Source organism: Crocodylus porosus, unplaced genomic scaffold (genome assembly GCF_001723895.1).
Source record: "Crocodylus porosus isolate Cpor-Errol unplaced genomic scaffold, CroPor_comp1, whole genome shotgun sequence".
NCBI classification, from domain to species: domain Eukaryota; kingdom Metazoa; phylum Chordata; order Crocodylia; family Crocodylidae; genus Crocodylus; species Crocodylus porosus.
The window spans coordinates 204,920,119-204,938,632 of record NW_017728886.1 but is presented as its reverse complement, the minus strand read 5'-3'; the positions used below and the strand labels follow the sequence as shown (position 1 = coordinate 204,938,632).

Sequence of the window (18,514 nt, the reverse complement as noted above, 5' to 3'; positions counted from 1 at the left end):
TAATGGGCTTATGCCAAATGTCCCTTGAGTGGCATGGGATCTTAACATTTCAGAACCCCTTTATCCCCCTGGAAGTGGGATGCTTATGCCCCAGAAACAGCCAGCTTTACAAGGTGACTTGCTAGAGAACGTAATACCTTAAGAGTACCAGGCACTACAATATAAAAAGCAATACAGCTTTGTCTCTGTGCAGACTCTGTGGGCATAATAAAATGGATTTGGGTAGGGTAGGTTCAGCACTTTGAGGCAGGTTGTGGAGGGAAATCAACAGATTTCCTGTGCTTACTTGGTGACTCTGTGTGGGTCACAGAGGTCACTGTGACTCAGTTCAGGCGCTGCTGGGCATGCTGAATTGGGTGTGCTGCCATGCCCTACTCTAGCTGCAGAGGGTTGGCTAAGGAGCCACTGACTAGGACCCTGGCCTCCCCGAGTAGATGGCCTGAGACTTGCATCCAGAACACCAGAATACGGGCTTCTCCCCAGGCCTTGGGCTCCCTGCCCTGGGTCTCTAACTAAACACACAAATCAGTAGCAATAAATAAAAAATAGTTGCACTTATCCTGTGCTGATCATCTGTGGTCCATCCTCCACGTTGTGGTCCTGGTGCCCCAGTTGCACTGACCTAGGCGCAGGCTGGCAGTAGAAAGTTGGCCAGGTGAGGGAAAACCCACCCGGGGACCACACCATCCACATGGATCCCTGGTACTGACTGCCGGCCCTTCACTCCAGAGAGACAGCTTTGCAGGCACTCCTGGCTGCTCTTAACCCCCTCTCGTGGAGGCAGGCTTTTCCACCCCACCCCGGTAGTCGGGCTAACCGGGGTAGCTCATCACAGCTGTGCCTGCTGCACCAACTTCTGGCCAGCCGGTGCAGCTGCAGTACAGCTGTATGTGTTTTGGAATTGGGAGTGGGGAGCCATCCCAGGTTGGAGGTGGCTTGGATGTGCTCCTTCTCACAGTAACAGGGCCCAGCCCCATTACGCGCTGAAATCTGATTCCTACCCCACTTTGTGGCATCATTGGTTCTGGTAGCTTCCTTATTTCCTCATGCCACCAACCCACAATGGAGAGGTGGCACCTGAGCATCTTCGCAACATTTAACCAAAGCACTTTTTAAGCAGCAATAAGGAGAGTTGCTTTTCTCACTCTTAGCAACTGGTATGGTTCAACTGAAGAATCCTGAACAGCTTCAGCACTTTTGCTAAGCCTCACAGTATTATTGATTTCTCTAGTTTCTGCTGTGAGGAGCTGTTAGTAAAAAAACATCGACTCAGCTAGTGTGCTCAATGGAGCTGTTTTACATGCTCAGAATGTGCTGCTGTTGCTGCTGAGTGGTTAAAAAAAATCAAAGACAATCTGCTTAATTTGGCTGAACTCATGTGCAGGCAGCAGCAAGGATTTGGGTAACTGTATAAAGTTCATCACAAATCCACTAATAGCAGGCCTGATTCTGACATGGCAGTTACTCTCCATTTACAACAGCAGAAGTGAGATCAGAATTGGATCTGTTAGTTTCCATTCTAGTCCAAGACATCCATACATTAAGGATAGCAGCAATACTCCCTGCTCAGCAGACTGAAAGTTCAAAGAGAGAGCAGACTGGAATTTCTGAACCTCTTGTTGAAAAGTGGAATCATTTGTCAGCTAAAAACAGCATGGGATTCCTGTACTGGGGATCACAAAGCTGTTGCCATCTGCCCATATTCTGTTTTACTTCTGGCCTGCTCATTAGAGCAATTCACTAGAGCTGGCTGAAACACAATATTCCTTTCTGTAGGAAATTCTGACTTTTCAAAGCAATTTTTATTCCAAATCAAAATGAGTCCTGAGTATGGGGCAGCTTAAGGCATTCCCTACCTCATGGCAAGAAAACTGGAGGCCTTGAAAGTCCCAGCTTGAACTTCTAGACTTCCTGCCATAGCGTAAAAGCCCTGAAACCTCAGTCTCAACCTGGGGCACTCAGAGCTCACAAAATTCTTACTGTGACTCAATAGTCTGGATCCTAAGACTACCCTGCTAGATGTTCTGGCCCAGGCCTTGGATGTCCAAAAGGTGGACAGCTATCAACCCAAGAAGCCTAGATTTTCTAGCAGTGTGGCAGGTGAACTGAAAGGAAATCAGACAAAGCAGATTCCATCAGAAGTTCATTGGACACTCAGACTCTTAAGTTTCTGAAGAAAACACGTTTTGCTAGCAAATTGTCAACTGGCTTGCAATTAATCTGGTATTTATAAACATGGGAATATCTTGCCTTTCATACGTGAGAGGCTGCAAAGTGAGCTGTTGAACAACCTATCCAGTGAAAGGGAGAACATGTTTCTAATTACACCTTCCCTATCCACTAAACAGAAAAATTAAGAAAAAACAGAGAATGGCCCAAACTGAATAGAACAGCCTTGCAATAGCCTTTGAACACAATCACAGGGAGTCTCTGGCAAGTATAAAGACACTTCACAGGTGGGGTCCCTGGCAACCTTGGCACAAGGGAGCAAGGACAGACGAGGCTCGCTTAAGAGCAGTGTGTGGGCTGATTCCTCAGGGCCGATTTTGAAGTTTTACATGCTATCAGTGAAGCCCTGAAATACCAGCTTTATTTTCAATAGCACTTCATAGTTTAGAGAAAGCAAGAAACCCTCCTTGCCATTCAAGCTCCGAGAATGCTGTGCCGAGCAAACAGAGTGCAGCTCTCTTTCAAGGACTGTATTCTCATTGGATTTCTGCATTCAGTGACCTTGGCAGCATTACAGAAGGAACCCTTTACCAGAGAGACGTACTGTTTTTTAATGTGTTTAAAGATTAGATATACACATACTTTCCCTCATCAGATACACAGATTTTTGTTCCTTTTTCCCCCTTGAATAAACCTATTGTTGTGGGGGGAGAGGGCTGAAGGTAGGGGGGGAGCACTCCAGCTGTTTGATTTCCATATTAGCTCTTCTACAACATCCCAAGATAAAAGATGCAAAACAGCAGCTTTTTGTACTTCCCTTCAAGAATCTGGTACCAAAACAAATTGCAGCATCAAGTGACTTTCTGCATTACCAACCCCATATTTTGGCATTTAAACTGATTTTATACATATAGACATGAAAAGATGCAGTATTTTTTCATCTGAGAATATGTGGGAACACAAGTCAGAGACAGAGCATGGGAATTTGGAAGATTCCTAATCTAAACATAGGATTTGCTATGCCGGATCAAACTGCTTTCCCCTCCATGCTGGGAATACTGCATTTGGCAATGGAGTACATCTCATACTGCTGAAGAAAATGACAAAATACACCTGCAAATTATGCCGTTAACCAGTGGTGCAATAGTACACGTGGGAGTGAGGGATTTTTTTGGCTTAACCCCGAATTAAATGGCTTCAACAATGAAGTTTCAGGTAGGCACATCAACTGTTATTGGTCATTGGTCATAAACTATAGATCCACTCTTAAAAAACAAGGGCTGTAATATTATTATGGGACATCAGATGGTGCTGTTATAGATAGCTTACCAAACTGGACTCAACCAAATGTATGGGCAGACAGATTGTGAAGAAGTACGTGTTGTAATGTGGATTTTTTTAGAAGTTACGTGAACATAATTTTAAATTATTCCTTGCTGAAATCTCTTACGAGAAATTCATTTAAGGTTTGAGACAAGCTCTGTAGAATATGTATTCATGCAAGTATAACACAGGTACTGAGTTTTCTATAGCTATTAAGAGACAAAGAGACTTGAATGCCTTTTCAGGGGAACAATTCTGCAACTTACCACTGTCAAGCCACTACTAAATGTGAGCAGATTACAAAGTTTCTCTGAATCTTTGCGCAGGGTAATACAACAAAGCACACATGGCAACTGGCACAATAACTGTGTTCCAGATAATACTGTTCTTTCAAATCCCATTGCCCCTGAAGCTTTTCTTCTTAGGAGACAGAGTTATAGTTGTGATGCTAGTGCTGAAAATGTCTCATGATGTGTCTGGATAAGGAGTGAGGTGATTACACCAAATCTTCTGATCCATTCTACTTTTTTCTGTCAAAACGAGTTTCATCATTTGCAGCATAATAGGGTCACTTTGTACCATGGGGGCTACATTATTTTGTTTTATATTAAAACTGTTTTTTATATAACAAACTATTTTGTGTGGTCAACCTTCATTTACCTACAGATCAGCTGCTGATTGGCATCACCATCAGGAGCCGCTCCCAAAGAGACTGCTCATTGAAAACCACGTGTGACTCCAAATATTTGCACAGGTTCAAAAGGTTTCCTTATTTGCTTTGACGTTAAACAATATCAGCACAATTCTCATTACTCTATTCTGAAGCCACCTTCATCAAAGTAATTTACCTGTGTACACATCACATGGAAGAAGTTATCAGCAGATTATTGACATACAAGAAGTACAACAGAATCCATTACAACACAGGATATTTACAATGGCAATCTGATACAATACACGAGAGAGAAATCCAGTGAGCAAGCAAAAAGAGAGCCATGCTAATCTGTAAAAGTTTCAGAAAATATTGCACTGCAACTGAAATAGCAGCATAGCTACTTTTATACCATTATTTAAGGCTGAGCCTAGAAACTCATTGTAAGCCACTGTTAGAGCTTAGCTGATTAATCCTGAAATTCTGGGTATGGATACAGGAACAACCTACTGTAGGAAAAAACATAATAGGGTTTTACTGCAAATTAGCTGCCATTCAGTAACTCCCCATGGGCACGCTCATACCCCACAGTATGTAGAAGCTAAACCATGATATCTTTCCTCTCTTTCATTGAAGGCTAAGTTACCAGAGTTCACCTTCCTGGTACTGAGGGATATGAAGACGCACTAAAGTAGGTACCACAGGGCAGCTGACGTGCGGTAAAGCTCTACCTCATTTTATCCCATAGTAAGTAGTTTTGTGTTTATACCAAAAGTGTCAAGTTTCAGTGTCAAGCTAAGTCTGTCAGAGCTTTTACATTTCCCAATGGAAGGAATTTCAGAAAACATCCATACCCTTTGTATGTCGCTGAAATAGTGAAAACATGGTTTAATGCTAAGGAATGATAATTAACATACACAGAGCTTGCCCGTGTTGTTCCCCCTTCCATTCTGTGCTCCTTCCTGTTTCACTCATGCTTGCGCCTGTCCTAAATTAGCCTGTAAACTTTTCAGGATGTCAATTCTGATTTGAATGTCATACAAATGAGTGATCCTCAAAATCCTACCTCAAACTACTACAAAGTGCTAAAATAGATTCTATTTACAATAAGGTTTTTTTGTTGGTTGTATTTTATTCACACATTGCTACTTTTACTGTACTCTGCTAATTGTTATATGGATTGATATCTAAGCAGTTTGGCGACCGTCCATTAGGGATCCTCAGGCAGGATTATGACAATCTATCTCAGCTCCACATGCAGCCAATCTGCAATCTAGTAATTGCTTCCTGTTGTAGGGCTCCTTGGACTCCCTGGGGTCGGACTTCTTGTCTGGAACTCTTCAGGGCATGGGGGAGTCCACGCTACCCCTGGCATCTCCCAACCTCCCCATTAACTTTACAGATTCACCCAAAGTCACACCTCTCTCCATGTGACTAAGCAGGAAATACAAGCTTTGCAAATGAACTTGCTAGAGCCTACTTTAATTTTAGGTGACACAGGAGAGTTAAAAATACAGGCAAGGCAGTAAATGTTTGAATGCAGTTCTACCTCAGAGTCTACCTTGGGTTTGGTCAATGCCTTTGGGGAAGACAAAGCCCTTAATGCTCCATAATGTTCTGCTGAGTCTTCCGTTTTTTTCTTTCTTAAAGAGAAAATTACTTTTAAAAACAGTTGGGGAACACCTTTCCCATTGCTGGTATTTTTATTGTGAATTTTTCATGCTCTACCCCGCACAATCAGTCCTTCATTGTTACAAGGCAGTGGTTCCACTGATAGCAAACTCACTGGCTAAACTAGCTAGAACCAATGATGGTGATCCACTTTTCGCTTTCTTCACACCATCTGCTCCTGCTACAGAATGGCAGTTCAAATCCACAGTGAGGGCTACAATCAGCAATTATATGTGATAAAAAACAGGAATTCATAAACAAACACATTTATCAGTATATGTATAGAATTACCTGGTTACAATAAGGCCCAGTGGGGCATTATCTGGCTTGGGTGGGTCAGAATCATTATTCCTTCCAGGCTCCCTCCTTGTTCAGGGAAAGAAGTAATTTATGGTTCCCCTTTTTTTCTAGTACCTATTCTGCCTGGTAAATGTGTGTTGTAGGTAGGCTGCTTCCTTCTCCCTCCTTGTCTTTGCTCATGTGAGTAGGGTGAGTAGCCCCTGCTTTCTTTTCTCTCGTCTCCTGAATGGAGTCACAGTAGGAGAGGAGTTAACAGGAAATGAATAAAAACTGTGCTAATCAACCCCTTAAGGAGCAAAACAGAACATAATGGCCCTTTGGTGACCAACTGTGCAGTATGAGGGTGCAGCCACAAAAAGTGAATATTTACACCACCAGTCAGAACATATAAAGAACATGTTCTTCAGATGATAGCAAGCTCACACAACTCTTTGTTCAGAGACAGTTTGGAAACACAGGGGGCAAAAGAGTGGAAATGTTTGCAGTGCTCAAAGCAGTGAGTGTACATATGTGCATGGCCAAAAAAGAACTTAAAAATGGATCTGCTTCCTGAAACAGCTCTCTGTGCAACACACTGTGACAGGGGTTGCTTGGTCCTCCTGCATCCCACAGTGCTCTGTTCCTTCTTGTTCCCGGGGGAGCTGGGGGGTGAGAGACAGGTGAACAGCCTTGGGATAGTGGAGGTTGAGAGGCCTGCAGGGATTCCTGCTTTCCAGCCAGGGGCCTGCAGAGGATTCCTTGCATACCTCTCAGGCTCTGGAGGTTACTGAGGACTGCTGAGTTCAGAGGAAAATGCTTACTGACTGTCTGCCCATCTCCCTCTCTTCCCTTGGTGAGGACAGGAATAGGAACAGAGCACTGAGGGATGCTGGAGGAATGAGAAACTTCCTACTGTGCCCTCTGTCAGGAGAGCACTGCCACTGCTATGATTAAAAGTGCTTTGGTGTGTGTGCAGTTGGAGGACACATGTCTGTATGGCACTGAAGCATTATGAATCTGAAGTGCTCTAAATTGGAGTGGCACTTGGTGTGCTGAAAATAAACAGCTGTCTGTGGATTAATTCAAACAAGTTACTTTCAGTGGCTAATTTGGCAACCTAATGTTTCTTGGTGTAATCCAGAAAAGCAAAAAAAGGTCACCGATTTGAGATGGGAGAAACCATCCAGTCCATTCTCCCTGCCTTTGCATTTTTGTTAGATTTTCAACATCATGGTTTCCAAAATGTAGCTTACGTTACTGTTGTGAAAAGCTGTGGGAAGCAGCTGCTGATGGGGGAACACTCTTCACACTGGAATGCATGGCCCCGTGGCTGTGCAACAGAGCAGAGAGCGCCAGGCTCTGGACTGTGTACATAGAAAGAACATAACAGGAATGTTTGCTTTAATGAGCAGACGAATGCAGGAGGCTTTTCTCAAACGTTCCTTGAAAAACTAATTCAAATCATGTTAACATATGATTCTTTTCTCAATTGGGTCCCTTAATATATTTTTTCCTGCCAAACTTCCAAGCCACAAGCCATTATTGGGCTATGGTAGTCATGACTGCATTTCAACCTCAATCTCCACTAGTTAAATTGTAATCAGACTATAGAAGCTGTGACAACAGATAAGAAATGTAATCTACTTAGTCACATATTCTATATTTGCACTCTTCTGGAAAAAAAAATCATTATAGACTTCAGCCAGTGATACAGTGCCATAGGCAAAGAACAAAGTATAGAGAAAGTAAAGAGAAAGGTTACCTTCTGAGTTCAGTGGGTGATCTACTTGTACCTTAGAGTATAAGATTTGCTCTGCCTTACCTTTGTCTGGTTTGAACACATACAGGTGTCACTGTCCATTAAAAAAACAATAATTTAACGATGAATCAAATAAGTGTTTCCAAATATTATATTCAACCCTCCACTGTTACCTAAGCAATAATATAGCCTGTATACCCCCTCAGCACCTCAGAAACATTACTATCTTATATGGGTATTATGATGTATAGTATTGTTGTCCCTATTTTACAGATGAGAAATGGAGACATTAAGAAATTAAGTGACTTTTCCCAAAATTATAAAGATCACAAAGAAAATTTGTACAACTAGGACTTGAACTTGGCTGGGCTATACCCACTAAAAGAGATGCACCCCCAGGATTTCCGTGGTGTGTCTACTTAAGCGGGGAACCCCAAGCTATCCATGCTTTTAAAAACATGCCTGGGATCTCAAGGGTGCATCTCTTTAAGCACAGAAACCCTGGCTTTCCCCACTTATTGAGACATTCCTGAGATTCCCTGGAGTGAATTTCTGTAAGAGGAGAAAGCTGGGAAGGTGCTCCAAGGGACTGAGGCCCAATCCTGCCTGGCAATTCTGGAGTGCAAAAGCAGGCCCCTCAGCCCCCTGTAGCACCTGCGCAGGGGGGCTGCAGAGCAGGGGTGGGCAAAATACAGGGTGTGGGTGGGTATCCGGCCTGCCGGGCAAATCCATCCAGCCCATGGGGCCCCTCTGTAAGCCCTGGCTCTGGGCTTCCCCTCTGCAAGCTGGTGCCTACATGCAGGAGGTGTGGCTCTGATTGCTAAGCAACACCCCACCCCACCCCAGCCTGGCCTGATCTTCCCCAGCCCTGAGGTAGGGGGCACTAGGGATGAGAAACCTCTGCCTGGCAGAGGTTTTTGCTAGCAACCCCGTAGCTGCTTCTAGCCTCCATGCCTGCCTGCGAGACTGGGAGTTCATGTACAAGCCCCACTGGGCTGGGGCCAAGGGCTCCCGCTGTGGGAAAGGGGTGGGAGCGCAGGGAGCCCTGCGCTATGGGGCTAAGCTGGGCTGGCCCTGTATGCTGCCACCAGTTCAGCTGGGGACTGGGGTAGGAGCACAGGAGCTGTGTTATGGGGCCAGGTGGGGCTGGCTCCACACCCTGCCACCACGTATGGCTGGAGACTCGGCTGGGAGTGCTATTGGGTAGGGTGCGGCTGGGGACTTTTATGGGAGCTGTGTTATGGGGCCAGGTGGGGCTGGCCCTGCATGCTGTTGCCACTTGCGGCCAGGGACTGGGGTAGGAGCATGAGGAGCTCCTACCCCAGCTGGCCCCACTCGCTGCCACCACATGCAGATCTAGGGATCGCACACTCCAGAGACTCTGAGGACTCCCCACCTCCACACATACCTACATCCTCCTATATACCCAATCCCCCTCATATCCCCAAACTATCCACCCCCTTACTTCTCCCCACCATAACCCCTCCACACACCTACACCCTCCCAAAGCCCTCACACATATACTTCCCCACACCCCATTCCCACCATACCTCCAAACACACCTACAGCCTCCCACACACCCTCCCACAGCTCCCACCCCAACCATCGTACCTACATCCCCCCCATTCCCCAACCACACCCTCTACATATACCTCCTTACCCCCTGACAAAAATAAGACTGTATTTTGAGTTATGATGCAATGGCCTCTAGATACACTATGCAAACTCATGTACATCAAAACAAAAATATTTTAAAAATAAAAATAAAATAAGTTATAGTAGATGTTTGATTTTTTTTTATCTGATTTGGTTTATTTTCTGGCTGCACGATGGCAGCACCCTCCCTCCCAAAAGGAGTATGTCTGGGGCAAGTTGGGACTTATGGTGGCAAAGGTCAGGGCTTAGGGGGTGGGAATTCCAATCCCAAGATGGCAACCAGGGGGTGGGGCACCCATCAACGGGCGGGGTTACTCTTGTGGCCATCAGCAGCTCTCCAAAACTTGTTAAGTGGCCCTCCAGCTGATATAATTGCCCACCCCTGCTGTAGAGCATGGGCTGCCTGTGCTCTCCCACCAAACAAACAGATGCCTGCCAAAATAAAGTGGCACAATCTCCTTTGTTGTAGCTACAAATTATGGGCATTTGTGATGTGACAAGGCATATATCTGTCTGTTTGCTTGGCTTCTGTACCTCCATTACAATTTTTATGGCTCCACAACATCGACATCTGCTTCTACCCCACGAGACCAAGAGAAAGAGAGAGGGACTCACCCTGTATTATGTAATAGTTTGTCATTAGGTACATAGCTGGTAGGTTAGAGATTCAGGTTTAAGTCAAATGTTCTGCCTGATTTGGAGAAGGAGGCTGAGCTTGAGTTTCCAACAGGTCAGCTGAATGCCTTTTATACTGGTTTATTGCTTACACTTTCTCTGTTCCAGTACAGAATGAAACCAAATGGCAAAACCTTGATGTATTTGCAAAATGGAATTCTTGCTTTCCAACTTGCTCCCATTTTTTTAAATAGCCAGAAATCCTCTATACTTTGCCTGGGATACTTAAAAAAAAAATACCACGAAAACAGTGTTTGAGACAGATACCAAAAAGAAAGCTTTAGAGAAAGAAATGCCAGCTCTTAGGAAAGATGCAGTAAGATCAGTAACAAAGAAAAGTTCATGGTACTTGTCTAGGCAAACCTTAGTTTTCTTAAAAATCTCCACCATTGCTAGCATTTCTGGAAAAAATAAGAGAGGCAAAATGCCTGGTCCACTGGGTTTCAACCACCATCTTACCTGAGAGATAACAGCTTGTCACCTTTGTGCTAGCAGCAGTGGAGAAGCAACAATAGCAAGTTTAAGAAGAAAAAGTTTGTGTAGACATATCCATATATACAGGTCTGTCCCCAGTTCACCTCCGGTGGGCCACATGCTTTGTGTTACACTTTCAACTCTAGCAGCTTGCTGTTAAATTGTAGTAACTTTCCCAGCTAAGGCAGATAGAGTTTAAATAGTTCTATAGGAAAAAAAGGGGAGAGAAAGGAAAATACTCGGTGAATATCATCCAAACTAGCTCTTCATTCTGTCTTTCCTTTTTTTGTTTAATGGAGGCTGTTTCCTAAACATTTCTGTGCTATTGTCTTTGGTTCTATTCTGTTCTAACATGAAGGGAGCAATTTTGCTCAAGAGATTTATGACAATAGAAAATGGAAGACAAAAGTTCTCACTGATGATTTTAGACAACAAATAAAGATCTGAACAAGAAGGTAATTAAAGTAAAATCCTGAAAGCTCTTCATTCTACAAGGTAAAAAAAGAGTCTCCAAATCCCAGTTTAATTTTTCTTGTCATGTAGACTACCCAGCTCCAATGAACAGACAAAATGTTCTAGTGTCTCTCCCTTTGTGTACATATTGTTAATTCTTTCTTGCACTTAGACTACAAAAGGTTGAGAAGTTGAAAGGTGGGCTCATACACAAAGGATATTGGCAGAACACTCTGTACACTGCAAGGTTTTAAACCGACTTGAAATAATGAATTGTAATATGCAGTAATTAAATGTAAAACAGTAATTAATTGGATATTATTAATGGCACTGACTTAGAATTCACAGTCATTATTACAGAACTTCCTTTCTGGGGGGAAACAGAATTTTCTTTTACCTTCATAGCCTTAGTTTAAGTCATTTTCAGTTTCAGAAATGGAAGAGGGAAGAATCTTATTACTTTATAAAACTATAGTATTATGCTATTTAACTGTTTAAGTAGTTGATACAGGAATTCTGCTAAAGACAAATGTATATCTATTGTAAATATTTGTGTACCTTTCAATACTAGATATTAGATACTTTATCTAATTTGAATATATTGAATATGCATTTGAATATATTGTATATCCCTCAAGGAGCCTTTTTACACTGGAGGAAAACACTGGAGAATGTACTGTAGATTTGCTCTTCAAAGCTGCAGGGAGACAAAGCAGGGGACCTATGAAGTTTTCTCTCTCTCTCTGTTATTAATCTTGCTAGGGGAAAAGCTTTACTAATTCTTATTGCAAAATCTCAGACCAGGAGTTGATACATTTTTATACTGTTAAATGCTATTCAGTTTCCTTTCTGGAGAATTAGTAGATGCTCTCCAACTTAAATTACAGCAAGGGAAATTAAGGTTGAATATTAGGAAGAATTTTCTCACTATGAGGGTGGTTAAACATTGGAACAAACCCAGTGAGGTTGTGGAAACTCTACCCTTAGCACTTTTTTTTAAAAAGCAGAATGCAAACACTTGGCCAGAATGATTTAACTGAATCAGAGATGTTTAAGGGACTTCTTAGCATCTGATGAAGTAAGCAGCGTTCATTTAGTCAGTTTAAAAGGTGAAATATCTACCCTGCCTTTTTCCTGACTCCATGACTAATGATCTCTCTCTATTATGGGATGGTTTAGTCCAGGGGTGGGCAATTCTTTCAGCTGGAGGGCTACTTAATGAGTTTTGGTGAGCTGTTGAGGGCTGCACACACAAAATCTTTCAGGGGACAACATTTTAACAAATGATAGATTTTTAAAAAATCATACACTAAAAATAAAATATCTATTATATTTAAATTTGATTTCAAGAATAAATTTTGTCCTGATTTATGTTTTTTGAGTAGTGTATATAGAGAGTATTGCACAATAGCTCCATAAAAAGTCTTACTCTTGTATATTGTATATATATATTGTGTATGTGTGTGTGTGTGTGTGTGGAGGCTGGCGGTGTGTGAGGATGTGTCAGTGAGGGAGGTGAGTGTGTGCATGTGCACGTGTGTGTATGTGTGTGGGGGGGCACTTTCTGTGTGCTAGGTCCTGGGAGCCAGCTGGGAAAGGGGGAAGGGAGGAGGGGTTAGAGGACACTTACAGCAGAGCTTGCCTGGGTGGTGCAGTGCAGGTGCAGTCTAGCCCTCACCATCTGGCCCACAGCTGCCCTCATGGCACTCTGCATCCAGGGCAACCTGTGCTACACTCCCAGTTGCCTTGGCCCTGGCCAGTGCACACAGCTTCCCAGTGGGGCTGCTTCCAGTATGGCTGAAGCTGCCCTGGTACTGCTCAGCTCTCCCTGCTTTCAGCAGCTACTCCTCTTGCTCCTGCCCCTGGCCCTGCTGCACTGCTACACTGGTCCAGGCATGGGGGAAGCCACAGCTGACCAGCTCCTGGCCCAGTGCATGGGGCTCCAGCTCCCTGCTGCCTTCCACCCACTCCACCCACCTGGAGCAATGAGCAGCCACCTGCAGGCAACTGAGTGGGCAGTGGCTGTTTGTCAAGGTCTGAGATTGTTGATGACAAGGTATTTAGCAGAATTCACAGATTTGTTGGAATCTGACAGGGGCTGCAATGTGAATGTTTCTGCAATAGCAGTTAGACCAGCCTGAAGACTTTTTAAAATTATATCAATAGCAGATGTCCTGTAGGGAAGTTATGACTGTAAGGTACTGCAAGGGCCTACTCCCTGATGCTCTGGCCATAGCCTTTACAAAGTACCTCGAGGGTGTGCAAACATGTTTGCAAATAAGTGGTTGAATTATAGGGTTTATCTGCCGGTTTACAGTTTATCTGTTTCCATGGGTACAGCCTAAGGGATAATATTCATTCCTGGTCACTCATAATAAAGAAATCATTTTCCTGGATCCCCAAAACATAATAATAATAATAATAATAATAATAATAATAATAATAATAATAATAATTTTATAAAAGCCTAAGTCTGTCCGTCTGTCTGTAATGCTTTATTCGCACTGTGATTGACTAGTGCTCCAAGCATGGGGGAGTGCCGCTATGATTTCGGAGGTGGTTCAAGCACCTACTTTGAATGCCTTCAAGAGAAATTTGAATGTTTATCTCGCTGGGATCCTATGACGCCAGCTGACTTCCTGGCCCTGGGGCAGGGGGCTGGACTCGATGATCTTCCGAGGTCCCTTCCAGCCCTGATGTCTATGGAATCTATGATTCTGAAGCAGCGCCAAGGACCAGACCGAGGGTGGGGAGCTGAGTCTAGCAGTGCTGGCTTCAGCTCTCCCACCCCGCTCCCTACAGGAGGCAGAACAGTGGCATCATGGAGCATTAGACGGCAGCACTCCATCCCCACCCCCAGTCATTCTTAATGGGCAATTGGCTAGTAATAATAATAATAATAATAATAAGAAACACAACAACAACAACCCTTTAGAAGTAAACATCTGTTGAGCTTTTTAAAAAAGAAGCTGCTGAAAGAAAAGCATTTTGGGGATTCCAAGGATGTAAAATGAACAATGGTTGCACTGTACAACATAGCCTTGACTTTAAGCATCATCTGACTTTCATCAGCTATGTAATTAATTGTCTAATTGCACAGTTTAGACTGGCTATATGTTCAAGGTAATTATTATTTGAAAAAAATGGCCATCAAGCTGCAAAAATGGCCAACCATCAACAAAAATGTTGCTTGAAAAATGTAGAGCATTTCTATAGCTGGTTTCCATCAAGCTTTAATTTGAATTTGTGGCAGGCCACATACTGGATGGTAGCTCTTCCCTGGGTCCTATGACATCTGAAAGTGCACTGCTCAATCCTCCACCTACCAGCTACCTGAGCTCTGAACACAGGCCTCTGCTGTGAAACACCTCTCCTCTGGTGGGGGATTCCTTCCATCCTCAGCCCCCTCTCTTTCCCTAATACTTGGCAAAATGGGGAGAAAGTACTTCCCAGCCACAAACAACACTTCCCACCACTAGAGAGGGGTGCTTGACAGCCAATGGCTCTGTTCAGAGCCCCTCCCCTTGCCCAACTCTGGTTCCTACCTATCATATGCTAGGGGGTATGAAATGTTTCTTAGGCGGGGCTAGTTATTTCTACAGTTTGCTGAAGACCAACGTTGAGCTCGGAGAACACCCCCAGGTGGGCAGCATCAGCAGCACAAGCTGGCATGCCAAACTTTTTCCCTCTGGGCAGCTTTCCTTCTGCACATGAAGCCATGCACATTGTGCAATTGTTTCATTTCATGAAAAAGCCATGCTGAGATTAAAATAATGTCTGCCAGTGGTCCTATTGCCAGCTTGTTCCTTGTTCCCATGCCCTTTGAATACACCTATAGACTAATAACCCCTAACACCAAACTTCTTGAGAGCTAGTGCAAATAAAATAGAGAAAATTCAGTTCCAGACTATTGCTCTTAGTTCACCCCATCTATTGTGTCTATTCAATGTTTGTTTGCATTGGCTCTAGTGTATCCATCCTATAGACAAACCACGATTTTCAGGGTGGTTAATTCTCATAACTTATATGTGTACATATTCAGTAACAAATAGCCTCCACCCGAGTATTATACTATGCTTGTTGCACAACCCTTGTGAGGCCTGTAGGCTGTGTCTTGGTTGCTGGGGGGAGGGTCATAGTAAATCACCCTTTTAGCTGTATAATTTGCAGAAAGATCAGTTTGGTTACCATTAGAATGTAAATGTCACAATATTACAAAACTGACACATCAGGATTGAACATATCCTTAACTTTGAAATTGTTTTTACATGATATGACATTTTGGTAACATTTGAGATTTTTTAAGTGATCTTATTCTCAGCTTTTCTGGGTAAATAAGCTACTTCCCACCTGTTAAAACAACATTAAAAATAAACTAAATTCCTGGAGCCTTTTTCTCTTCTAAACAGAGACTAGCATCAGTTTCATTTTTTTTCACTGAATCTGTTTCCCAAGGCAAAAAGAGAGGGTTTATTTTGAGTTAATGGATCTGAAATAAACATGGCATCAGAACCTGTTTCTACATCTTATCAAATTACTAATATACCAAAGCAAGAGTTGGGTGGGTCTATGTGAGAAAAAATGAAAAGATAAAATCTGTTAAAGCCATTTTTGAACAATGATGCTGACTGGTTTCAATTTAAGCCTGTGAATCTAATATAACTACAGAAAAGACATTGCTTAAAAGTACCGCAGTCTATACAAAGGGCACAGACAGATGGTTATTTCTTGACCCAGGATTATTTCTTGCTTTTTGCTTCTAGTATCAACCATAATTGGATGAGAATCTACTGTTTTCAAAAGCTTTTCCTTACATGGATTGTATGTCATATACCATATGTTGATATAAAAATCTAAGACCAGAGAACAGAAAGTAAATTTATAACAGTCTAAATTAGAGACAAGAAAATTTACTCCAAGTGTTAATACCTGGCAAGGCATCTCCATGTCTGTAAATTTCTCTTAGTTTACAAGCTCATTGGAATAGCATAATTCAATTGAGAAGTTGCAAAAGTCTACCAAAAATATTGTTATAATCTCAGTGGAATTATCTTCTAGAAATGCCTCCTTTTAAAAAATCAACCAGTGAAGCAGACATTTTAAAATAGGAATGGCAATACTCTTTTGTGTTAGACCTATAAAGCCAGCATGCTTTTGATGCAATTCAGCAATGACTATTGTGAGAATAATGCTGGCAATGCTCAGTGGTTTGTACTGAGGTACAAACTAAGATAGTTTGGCAAGATTAACTTCTCTAGAGCTGATCTTGTTGAACAGAAATAGCCACAGCCAGTTTTAAGATGCATTTAAGATATAAGCAAAGGAAAAAAACCACACACTTACATGGGATGGGGAGGGTGTACACAGAGAGAGAGAAAAAAAAAGAATATTAGCTAAATGTAAATAGGATAAAATTGAATATGGAAAGCTGTCAGCTTTGGTGTTTTAGATATTATGAATATTGGAAGAAGGGCACGTGGGGGAGAGGACTGCTTCAACAAATATAACCTTAATCCTGCCTTAAATAGAGGGCTGGGTTAAATAACCTTATGAGGTCCCTTCCTGCTGTACTTTCCTATGGGCCTATTTAGTACTCAGCAATTTAAAGACAAATAACTTGATCCAGGCCCTACTCTATGTATTGGGTTCCTAAGTATGATCATATTCTACCCTGCTTGAGTCCCTGAAAAAAAAACCTGGTAATACAAAGGTGGATTAGTCCTCTTCCTCCTCACTGCTTTTTCTGTGACTTAGTTTTAAGGCTAATATGGCAGTATGTTCCAAAAGTAGATGCATTAACAGATTTTCAGGGACTTGAGCAGGGTGAAATAGTATCCACTTAGGTGTCTGATGTTACCTTGGCACCTTATTACAGCTGCCTATTAGATGGAGTAAGACTTGATTTCTGATATTTTAGCAAAAGTTGTGATAGGCAGCCAAATGAGTGCATAATGTACTCAGAGCTTAACTTAAATCACCTGTAATGTGTGAAAATATCCTTAGTGTATCCCCTTCTTTTCTCCCAAGGCTGCCTATAGGTATGGTGACCATATGTGTTTCATATATTTCATAGATGTTAGGGCTGGAAGGGACCTTGAAGATCATCAAGTCCAGCCCCCTGCCCCAGGGGGGCTCAGACAGTAAAGAAGTTTTTCCTTATGTCCAGCCTGAAACTCACACGAGACACTTAGAGGAGTTGGTCCTTGTTATCCCTCGGGGCACTCTGGTGAGCAAACTTTCCCCCAGAGCCTGATGCACACCCCTTATGTACTTACAGGCAGCCACCAGGTCACCCCTGAGCCTGCACTTTTCCAGGCTGAAGAGTCCCATGGCTCTCAGCCTCTCTTCATAAGGCCTATTCTCTTGCCTTCTGATCATGCATGTGACTCTTCTCTGGACTCTCTCAAGCTTCTCAACATCCTTCTTGAATTGCAGAGCCCAGAATTGAATGCTGTACTCCAGCTGCGGCCTCACCAAGGCCAAGTACAGTGGGAGGATGACATCCTGAGATTTACTTGAGAAGCATCTATGGATGCAACCCAGAGTTTTGTTTGCTTTACCAGCTGTGACATTGCACGGGTGGCTCATGCTCCTCTTGTGATCTATCATGACCCCCAAGTCTCTTTCAGCTGTGGTGCTAGCAAGCGTAGCACTGCTGAGCCTATAAGCGTGCTGCAGGTTTCCTTCCGTGAGGTGAAGTACCTTGCATTTTTTGGTATTGAACATCATCAGGTTTATATCCTCCCACTTTCTAAGCTTACTCAAGTCAGCCTGGATCACTAGCCTATCCTCAGGTGTGGATGCTATGCCCCAAAATTTAGTGTAATCGGCAAACTTAGTCAGTGCGCTTCTGACACCAATGTCCACATCGTTGATAAAGATGTTAAAGAGAACCGGTCCAAGAACAGAGCCTTTGGGGGACACCACTGCTCAGGGAGCACCATAATGATTCGCTTCAATCGACTACTACTCTCTGGGTCCAACCTCAGAGCCAATTTCCCAGCCATCAGACTGTGGTGTAGCCAAGGCTACAGTTTCCTAATTTTTCCATGAGTAGATCAAAGGGATCAAAGGCTTTTTTAAGGTCCAGATATATGATGCCAATCTCTTGTCCCTTGTCCAGGTGATATGTCACCTGGTCATAGAAAGAGATGAGATTGGTCAGGCAAGAGCAACCTGTGTTGGTTTAGCCGGGAGAGTCCCCGATTTCAGAGGCCTGTGTCAGCCGACTGTTAAGAATTATAATGGGAATCACAGAAACACAGGGTTGTGGGGCACAATTTGTGAAAGTATTTGGGCAGAGGGATGGGGCAGTGTCCCTAGATGTTCTTATGGCCAGCCTACCTATAGGTATGTGCCAGCTATAGCTGGACTGAGGCTTCCAAAAGTATTTTGTATATGTT

The 18,514-nt window shown here is 43.1% G+C and overlaps 1 long non-coding RNA gene across 1 annotated transcript; it reads right to left on the bottom strand.

The window, feature by feature from the left end:
• Positions 1-7: 7 nt before the first annotated feature.
• LOC109318919 lies at positions 8-6,097 on the bottom strand. Its single transcript, XR_002103349.1, has 3 exons — positions 5,694-6,097; positions 4,153-4,340; positions 8-633 (listed from the first exon to the last, which is right to left on the bottom strand). It is a non-coding gene; the product is annotated as an uncharacterized LOC109318919 (long non-coding RNA).
• Between the last annotated feature and the right edge of the window lie 12,417 nt (positions 6,098-18,514).